Consider the following 10,583-nt stretch of genomic DNA (forward strand, 5'->3'; position numbering starts at 1 on the left):
ACATCTGACCTCATGGTGAGTGTCCTCCAGGTCTGCCAGGTGCACACCTTCCTCCCAAGCCTGGCTACTGGATGAGCTCCCTGCCCCTAAATCTTTTCCAGACCCCCCCATCCCTTCCTAAATTCCTGGCTCACCTTCCCCAGATTTATCATTGGATAACACTTTTCCAGACTTCACTTTGACGATAGTGTGTAAGGTAAAGAAAATGTGAAGACTTCATGGAGAAGATATGTATAAATATATATCTATATCTATACTGAGAAATGTTAAAAAATCAAGAAACAGGGAAATAGGTAAGTGGAAAAATTCTGAAGCTGTGAGAGTCTGATGGCTCAGCCTCTGGGAAAGTTTACCCTGAAACTTTTTGTTCTTTCTTCTGGTTCTGGTTTAAAGATTTGCTCAGTAAGAATAGGGTCACTGTGACCTGCTTTCTTTTACTGTAAAAGTACTGTAAAAGAATGGAGAGGGTCTCCTCCTCCCCTTATCCTATTCTCCTTCTTTAGATTTATAGATGTCACCTCAGTTGTAATCATTAACTAAGGGAATCGGAATTGGAGTTTCTATGCCTGAATTTCCTGGTTCTTTGTCTAGCTTCCGTGCTCAGATTATAAGCCTGTCTCCCAGCCGACGGTGAGAAGAGTCAGAGGTGGGTGGGAATTCTCTTGTGTTAGGTATAATTATTGGTGCTTTGCCCCTTGTAAAGCACCTCTTTTGCTGGTTCTGCTCTGTGCTAGCAGGGGATGCCCTATTCTCAAGAATGGAATAAAATTTATTTCTGTTCCCACCCTGAGATGGCTCCTTATTATAAATTAACTTTTAATTGGAGAGGGTCTTTCATCCCACACAATAGGATTCCTGGAGTCCTGATTTCAGTCTTTCTATCAGGACACAGCTGTCCTGTCTCCCTGTCCCCTAAACTCTAACCTCCTGGTTAGAAATTCCATCATCTTGCCTTCAGATCCAGCCCCTTTGGAGATCCAAGAATCCTACCTTCCTACCTGCCTACCCAGGCTTGAACACAGCTACCAAAACTCTCTCCTGGTCCCCCTTATCCACACCCAAAGTTCTGGGGCTGGTTCCTTGTCAGATCCCAGACACGTGGCACCCCGTCTCCAGTTTCCCTTCCAGTTTCTCTAGGGATTCCAAGCCTAAGCAGAGGGTCCCAGCAGTCCTCCCTAGCTCCTAGTTAGGCCTCAAGACACAGTCATCCTGCTTCCCCAGGCTCAGTGTCCCCCTGGAGCCCTTCTGTCACTCCATTGTCCCTAATCTCCTTCCATGAGCTATATTAGATTGTCTTGCCTCCCAGACCCCACCTCTGTCCCCTTTACCCAGGCCCCCTGCTCCCCTGACTCAGGCCCCCTACCAGGGGGCTGAATCCCAGGCTGGATTTTGTCTCCCAGCCTTAGGCTTCCCCTGATCATTTCCTGGTGGCTCCATTCAAGAGCCCTCCCCCCAAGCAACCTTCCCTAGCTTCACTCCTAGATCAAGGAGTCAGTCTGTAGTCTATACAATGTGTATCTGAGTCAGGGAGAGGGGATGCAAGGAGGGCAGAGGACCATGTGGAGGGAGAGCTCAGGAGCAATCAAGGCTCTGAATGGTCTTATCCCATCTGGGATCCGAAGCGCCCTCTGCCTCTTGGGTCTCTGTGGGAGAATGGGGGGTGGGGGGAGAAGAAAATAAGTAAGAAAGGGAGGGAAGTAGTCTTCCTGTTGAAACCACCTTCATTTCCAAGCCTGCTTCCTCCCTCCCTCTGTAGTGTAGAGTCTCTCTCCTTAGGGCAGGGCCTGGGCCTTTGTGACTCCTGTGGGTCCTCACCCTTTCAAATTCCTGTAGACTTGCCTGCTGCCTAGGAAGAGAAGAGCAAGACCTCTCCCCCTCTGGGATCCTTCTACCTGCCCAGCTCAGTCTGCAGAGGACCAAGGCCTGGCCCCAGCAGAGAGCCTGGAGCCAGAGGGAATGGCCCCTGGGAGCAGCAGCCCCCCTCCCCAGGTGAGTGCAGTCTGTGCACAGATATCAGCCATTGAGGCCATTGCCACAGACATAGAGGGTGGTCTGTGAAGCTGGCAATGTGGAGCATTTCTTTACAAAAAGAGGCATTCAAAGCCCTTTATAACCTACCCCTCACACCAACCTTTCCAGTCTTCTGACAGCTTACTCCCCAACATATATCCTTGACCTAGTGGCCCTGCCCTCCTGACTTCTCTCAGCTCTAGGTATTTTCAATGGCTGTCCCCACTCCTGGAATACTCTCCTTCCCCAGCCCGGACTCCTAGCCTCACTGCCTTCCTTTAAGTCCCAACAAACAACTGAAAACTGCAGGAAGTATTCCCTAACCCCTGTGAATTCTTACTCCTTCCCTCCTCTGATTATGGCCTATTTGTCCTGGACTTGGCTTGCTTTGTATATATTGGTTTGCTTGATGTCTCCCCGGTTAGATGCTGACCTCCTTGAGGGCAGGGGCTGCCTTTTGCCTCTTTTTCTATCCCCGGTGCTAAGCATTGTGCCTGGCACATGATGGGTGCTGAATAAATGCATATGGGATTGAAGTGACAATTTCTAGTCCTTGAGGAGCCCTTGGCACATCACTCTCTTCTTCCCCTGCTGTCTTCTCCTGTATCTGCCCTAGTTGTCATGTAGCACCACCAAAGGACCTTCTCCTGAAAGCAGGATGTCAGAAGACTCTGTCCATAATCCCCCCTGTCATCCTGTTCACTCTTACCTCCCCCAGAGTGACTCCTTCAAACCCATCTGCTTCTGAAGTTTCACAAAGAAATGTCTTACTTAGAGAACAGGAGGATTTAGAAGTTCTGAGGAACCTCAAAAAGTGTAAAAGAGCTATAAATTCCTCAGTTGTCCAAAAGTCAAACAATTCACTAGACTGAGAGGTGAAATGTAGATTCCAAAGAGATCAGAAATCAAGTATTTCAAAGAAGAAATCAAATCACAGTGATAAAAAATGGAATGGTGATTTTATGCCAAGGATGGAGAATTGTTCCCAAATATCAGAATCTCTGATAAAGTGAATACTGTGCTTATAATAGAAATAAAAGAAAATGAATTGGGAGACCATCAGATTTCAAGCTCATTGGCCACACACATAGTGGACATGTGGCAGGTTGGAAATAGAGATGACCCCTACCAAGTATCAGGGTATTTGTGGGGATGAAAATTGTTCAACTTACAAAAAAAAAAAAGGCAGAGCTCTGAGCCTGTGGCTCTTTATTCCGGGGCCCATGGTCCCTTCTAATAAGTGGACCTCAGATCTTCCTTCTGATCTGAGATGCATCCTTCTTCTGGGACCTTGTTTCTATAAGGTCTTATACCAGACATTAGAAAGACTTGCACAAAATGATTAAGAGAACCACGTGAACATCGTATACAGTAACAGCAATATTGTGTTCAGAAGAGTTTGAGCAAATGAGTCATTTTGACTATTATAAGACACAAATTGAAAATAAAGGGCATATAAAGAGTGACGCTATCTGCCTTCAGAGAAAGAACTGACCAACAGTGGTATGTATGGAATGATCTAACATTTATATACAAATAGGTATATGTGCATTTGTGTGTGTGTAGTTGTACTTAATGGGAGCCTTCTCTAGGGCTGGTGGGGAATGGAGAGGAAAAAAAAGAAATTTCCATGATAACTTTGTTGTATATTGGGAGGGAATAAGTTGTACCTGAGAGATTGCAGTTCCATGTGCGATCAGCTTTTTTATTGTATTCTTCTGGAAAAGCTTCTGTTGCCTGAATTGAAAGTAAAATATTTTTTAAAGGTAAAACCCAGTTTCTAATCCTAATGAGCTCACATTCTAATAGAGGAGACAACACGCAAATAATTTTGTACATATAAGATATATTTGCTATCTACAGTATACGGTATATATGCACGTATACATGTGCGTTTATACCCATATGTATATGCATATGTTCTATACATTTGGTCTGTGGCTTCCCCTTCCTCTAATCCATAAATTCTCTACTTTATTTGATCATTATATCCTTTGGATTTAAGTAAATCTTCCTTTAACTCTATTCAATATGAAAGGAATAAGATTCTAAAGTTTTCCATGCATTTGCACATAAGAGATTAAAATTTTTTTTTAAAAGAATATATCATTTATATGAGTTCTGATGAGGAAGATATTTCCTATCACCCTCTCTCATGCTCCACCACACATCCACCTACCTCACATGTAGAACACAAACTTTCTCCCTGATTCCACGGAGGGATGCACTTGTGAGAAAAATACTTCTCAGTTTTACTCTACCTTATCATAGAAAAAGCTTTTCTCAAAATTCAGTTGGGCTCTTAATGACTCTGATTCTCATAAAATGTCTGACTATTCAGCAAATCCCTTCTCTGCACTTCAGTATTGTTCTGTAAATTAATGAGAGTTGGACTATTAAAATCTGAAGTGTCCTTCAGCTCTACATTCTGTGACTTTTAATGATTTAGGGGTTGGTGACATTCGAGGATGTGGCTGTGGACTTCACCCAGGAGGAGTGGGGCCTCTTGGACCATGCTCAGAAGGAGTTGTACAAGGAGGTCATGCTGGAGAATGCCCAGAACCTGCTCTCCCTGGGTAAGGACACATCCTCTAGTAATGCTGAGTCTGCAGTCAAAGGAATATCTTCATGCCCTGGTGTGTAGGGTTAGGAGCACTGATCAGTTGTTAGAGAGAGAAAAGTGTTGCACTCCTGTCCTGCTGCCTGGAGTTTCCTATAGAAAGTCTGTGCATTGTGTGACAGGAACCTGAGGGTTTCCTTGTTGCTTCTGAAGCTGTCTCTAACCTCTTCTAGGCAGCTTCAAATTAGTGTGGAAGAATCTCAGACCTGGAACTAATGTCAGGGGTCATTTGGCCTAACCCCCACCTGGCCATGAATTGTGTCTGCCAAGGCTCTGAAAGCTGCTCAGGAGGCTTTTCCTTACAAGCCTGTCCTCTCTGGGATGGGTCTGGGATCTGGGATATTCTTCTTTTTAACAAACATCAATCTGTAGCTCCCAGCTTCTACTTGTCCCTTGTATAATGAGTTTGTCCTTAATATTCCTTCCTGTTGCCCTGGAATTCCAGCACAGATGGTGGGAAAGGAAGGGAAGGGAAGAAGCATTTATTCTCACTTAGTACTTGCCATGTGCTGGGCCTGGGGATTTCTTTACAATATTATGTCTCTCCATCCTCACAGTAACCTTCCAAGTTAGGGGATATTATTCTCCCCATTTGACAGTTGAAGAAACTGAGGCAAATGTAGGCTAAGTGACTTGTCCAGGGACATACAACTAGTAACTGTCTGAGGCTGGATCCAGACCCTTGCATGCCTCACTCTAGGCCCAGGGCTGTCTCCACTGCACCACCAGCTGCCTCTGATTTCTAGAGAATGGAAAGTGTGCAATGAGTCCAACCTTCTATGAAGAAGGTGCACCAAGACCAGATTTTCTGATTCCAACCTGGTTCCCTGATCTTCTCCCCCACTTTTCCCCAAAACTCGGAAAAGAAATCCTATCAGACATTCCTTCAGGAGTCCTTGAAACCACCCTGGGGTCCTTGCTTACGTGACCCTGTGTTTCAACAATCCGGCTAGCAGCTTCGGTGGGGGTATAAGATCCACCCACAGCCAACACCCAGAAAGCTGCCAACAGCACAGGTTCTTTTCATCTGCTTAACTAAGGAAAGCAAGGTGAAGGGGTTTGACAAGCTTTCTTTAATTCAGCATACAAATATCATTCACTTAGTTCAGGGAAAAAAGCCAGCACCCTGAACTTCAGAGCAAATTACAAAGTAGAAACATCAACAGACAGACCCAATACAGATTCACAGTTACCAACATGTAGGTTCAGTCCGGGAGCTCAGAACAAGGCCTGGCCCAGAGTCACTTGCACTACCACTGCTGTAGGTAGGAGCTCCAAGGAAGAGGAGGCCAACCCCTGGTTTTATATCTTTTTCAGCATCAGGGGTGAGTCGCACATGCGACTCACCCACATGACCTAAAATCGTCACAAAGAGGCAATTTAAACCTACATGGTCTAAAAGCCTCTGCTGTCCCAGACATGTAAACTAGGCCCTCCTTGGAGTTAGCCCCACCTTGGGCCCCACCTTAGTTGCCAATCCACACCCACATAGGTTTTACACCTAATAGGGGTTTGGGCCTGGGGCTTAGCACTTAGTAAGACTCAATGGAATACGCTGAATTACTCAAAGCAAACAAAAGCCAAACTCTTCAAGGGCACTTGTTGAACTAAGTGCTAAGGAGCCCATTTTGCTTACCAACACACCCTGGCATTGCCAGGAATAAGAGACTGGCCTAGAAATAGACTTTGGACCAACTAGGGATTATTGAGTTTGCCAGCAGAAGACTCTCACCTAAAGAAGCAGATAAACCCCAAATGAGCAGCACACAAGGTTTTTACAGGTTTCAGGGAGTTAAGAAAAGCGTATGGGGACCATGCAAAAGGGGGTTGGTCAAGGTTCCTGTTCTGGGGCTTGAGGGTCGTCTTGCATAATGAGCCTTTAGAATTAAGAGTTTCTATCAGAATGGGACTTGACAGGATGAGTGGCAGAGGTTTGGCTCTTTCTCACAGCTGGTTGTACCACAGGATAATGTGGCACACCCTGTTTTGGGTTACTTGCATTACAAGCACTAATGGATGAGTACAGACTCATATATGGGAACATAATAGTGTGAATCTCAGAATGGAGCAGCTCTGGGTCTAAATGCCTTTCCCTAAACAGAACTGAATGACAAGTTTCTCTCCATGTTGAATGGGATGAATAATTGTGAAGACTTCACAGGCTCTGTCTAATGGAGAGGTTTTGGGATTTGATTTGGCTTTGTGACTTTGGAAGGTGAGGGCCTGGAACTGTGGGTGTGCCCTTCCCCCCCCCCCCAGATGTTAGAAGATAATGAACTTGCTGTGAGCTATTTGTTCTCTGCTCCAGAAAGGGTCTCTCCTCCCCTCCACACACCATTTCTTCTCCTAGACTTTCAGACACTACCCTGGCAGTTGAGTTCTGATAGGGAAAAACCTGAATGGACCAGATCAACTTGGTCCTCTGTGCAGTTTTCCCGCCTAGACTGTAAGCCCACCTCCCAGCCAATGGTGAGAAGGGATAGAGGTGGTTGGGAATCTTTACATTAAAGAGTATAAATTAAGACAGGTTCCCTTTTACCTTGCCTCCTCCATTATGGAGGTGTGCCCAAATCTTGCAAGGTTTGTAGAATAAATTTACTTTGTTTCTCTTAAAGATGTCTCTCCTATTATTTAAAAATTCTGTCCCATACAATGTTCATCCCTATCTGACTCCCCATGCCTAGGGCTGCCAGTTCCCAGAGAAGACATGATCTCTTACTTTGAACAAAGGGAAGCCCCGTGGATGCTGGAGCAAGAAGGCCTGAGGAGCTGCTGTCCAGGTGAGTGAGGTGAAGGCAGACATATGAGAGCTTTGGGGCAGGAAGGCCTGCCTTGAAATTCTTTTTCAGATATTTCTCAGTAGCAGCTTCATGGGTCAGTCACTGAACCACTGAGTCTCACTTTCTCCATCTGTAATAAGAGGGCTTTGGACTCCATGGCCTTTCACCTTCCTTCCAGGGATCAATCTATGATCCAAAAAAAGACATTGTTTGGAATTTGGGGCATGGAATTCTCCTGAAAGTATAAAAGAGGATTGAGGTATCTTATATGAGTTCTTTTCTAGACCTTCTTCAAGTCAACCAACTTCTAAGTGCCTGCTCTGTTCCAGACCCTGTACAAAGGACATAAATCAATACAAGAGACATCCCCTGCTCCCATGGAGCTCACAGTCTGGTGGGGCAGAGAGCATGCCAACAACTATGTAGAAACCCCCTATGGACAGGATAAATTGGAACTAGTCAATAGAGGGAAGGCCCTGAATTTAAGGTGGACTGGGAAAGGCTTATTGTGGGAGGTGGGCTCTAGCTGGGGACTCAGGGAAGCCAGCAAGAACATTCTAGGCAACAGTGACGGCAACAAAACTCCACAGAGTCTGAAGGGGGAATGACCCATCTTTGGAACAGAAAGGAGGCCCAAACAAATGGATTATAACATATATGGAGGAGGAGAGGGGGGAAGGGAGAAAGAAGACTGGAAGAGTAGGTGAGGGGTAGGTGATATAGTGCTTTCACAGCCCTAGAGAGGGTTGTATATTTCTTATTTTTGCTGGGGAGCCACTGGGGGCTGTTGAGTACATGGTAACATGGTGAGTTGAAAGCTGAAGGAAGATGAATTTTATAACTGGATAGAGGATTAGACTGGACTGAAGGGAGAATTGAGGCAGCTGAACCAACCAGCAGGGTCTGACCCTACGTCAGGTATGGGGTGACGGGCCTGAACCAAGAAAGTGACAGTATTGAGATATAAAGGGGTCTATGGAATGGTGTCACAAAGGTGGAATCATCAGGACTTAGGACAGTTTGAACATGGGTGTCAGGAGTGTGAATGTATGAGAGTTGATGAGGAGGGCATAGCATTTCATTTCTGAGCCTGGACTATCGGGAGGATGCCTTGGATAGCATTAGGAATGGAAGAAGATGGGAGGGTTGGAGGAAAGAGAATAAATTTCCTTTTGGATATAGTAGAACTAGAACTTAGAGAGAATAATGTTGCTAAAATCTAGGGAGGGGAGGATCATAAAAAGGGGGAGACTGACAGTGTAAATGCCTGCAGAAAAGTCTGAAAGGATTAGGATTAATAAATGGCCACTGAATTTTAGCAATTTTTAGATTATTGGTTACTTTGGAGAGATGTTTCACTTGAACAATAAATTTGGGAGGTAACTTGCAGAGTTTTTTTTCTTTTGACTATTAAAAATACCCAAATTAACTATAAAGGACAAATGAGGAAAGATGCTATCCATATAAAGAACTGATAAATTAAAATATACATAGAATAATTTTACATAGATGTATCTATTTGTGTCTAATGGTGGCCATATCTTGGGTAGTGTGGTGGGTTAAAAAAAAAAAGGAAAAAACGAGTTTCAAAGAAAGCCAGGGAAAGGAGTTGGAGACATGAAATGGAAGAAAGATATTGGACACCATCTCATGGGGTGCATGGATCAAGTGAGAATGTTTTAAGGTTTAGAGAGAAATGATTTAAGTTGTGGTTATAGGGAAAGAGTCATCAGTGTGGGAGTGAAAATTGGTGACAAAAAAGGAGATCCTAGAGGACGAATGTACTGAGGGACATGAGGGTGTGGAGTGAGATTATTTGCACGTGTATGAGGATTTTCTTTAGCAAGGAAAAGAATAATCTTTCCATGTGATATGGGGGTCAAAAAGGAGAAGAAGACATTTGATTTATGTGAGATGAGGAGGATGAGAAGGCCCTTGATAAATGACTAGTTTGTTGGGTTTTTTTTTCAGTGATTGGGAGGGTGGAAGCAAGCCATGATATAAGGTTGGGGATGAATGAAAAGATTTGGAAGAGCTGCTGTGGTGGGTGGCACAGGGAATCAGTCAGGGAGATGGCAAAGAATTGCCTTGCCCCAGTGAGGGCCCAGCTGAGATTACATAGCCTAAATTGGTAGTGGATCTGGCAGCCTGGTTTCGTGATTTTCTCTGTACATTTAGCAGCACATGAGGAGGAGAGAAGACTGCTGCCTTACTCAGGAGTCTTCCAAGGCTAAACTTTGCATAAATCATCAGCCCAAGTCTCTTTCCTAATATCTATGGTTAATCTCTGTTCCAAATCTTGAAGAATCATTGGCCAGGTTCATGTAGATGACCACCATATCACTTTAGGGAGCTGGGAGTTAGAGACCCACAGGTGTCCTATAGCACAAAACCCTTCAGGAGCCTAGAAAGAAGCCTCTAATCGGGCAGCTAGGTGGCACAGTGAGTAGAGCACCGGCCCTGGAGTCAGGAGGACCTGAGTTCAAATCCGGCCTCAGACACTTGTTACATGTACTAGCTGTGGCACCTTGGGCAAGTCTCTTAACCCCAATTGCTGTGTCAAAAAAAAAAAAGAAGCCTCTAATCTTCAGTATTTGTTCTCTTCCAGTTTCATCAGGGTTAGAACCTAACTAAGGTAACTCCTTAGGGGTGATTGAGTATTAGAAAGTCACAGAAATAGGTCTGAGACCTGAATATGCATTCAACAAATAAGCAGAGACCAGAATGCAGGGAGTAGAGATAGAGGCTGGGGACTGCTATCAGCCCTGGGCCCAGGCAGGGAATCAATAAACATTGATTAAGTGCCTTCTGTTTTAGGCATGTGCTAATCCAAGAGGAAACAAAGGAAGGCAAAAGACAGTGTCTGCTGTCACAGAGCTCAGAATCTAGTTTACAAACTAATGCTGATATGGGGGAAAGTGAGTGGTTTGGAATGGAAATACATTTAGTTCAACAAGGACATAAGGAAATAAAAAGAGTGAGGATAATACTGGTTTAAGAAGGAGAGCAGAATTGGGGAGGAAACAGTCAAAATCAAATGAAAGTAGTAGGGAGCATTTATACAGCAACAACCATGTGTCATGCAATGTGCAAATAGTCTCATTTTATTGTCATAAGAACCCTAGGGATTAGAGGCTATCATTATGACCATTTTACAGATTGAAAATCTAACT

The 10,583-nt window shown here is 44.5% G+C and overlaps 1 long non-coding RNA gene across 1 annotated transcript; it reads left to right on the forward strand.

The window, feature by feature from the left end:
* Window positions 1–1,938: 1,938 nt before the first annotated feature.
* Window positions 1,939–7,351, forward strand: LOC118853678. Its single transcript, XR_005010684.1, has 3 exons — window positions 1,939–1,989; window positions 4,460–4,586; window positions 7,315–7,351. It is a non-coding gene; the product is annotated as an uncharacterized LOC118853678 (long non-coding RNA).
* The last annotated feature ends 3,232 nt before the right edge of the window (window positions 7,352–10,583 follow it).

This window comes from Trichosurus vulpecula, chromosome 1, assembly GCF_011100635.1.
Source record: "Trichosurus vulpecula isolate mTriVul1 chromosome 1, mTriVul1.pri, whole genome shotgun sequence".
Taxonomy (NCBI): Eukaryota; Metazoa; Chordata; class Mammalia; order Diprotodontia; family Phalangeridae; genus Trichosurus; species Trichosurus vulpecula.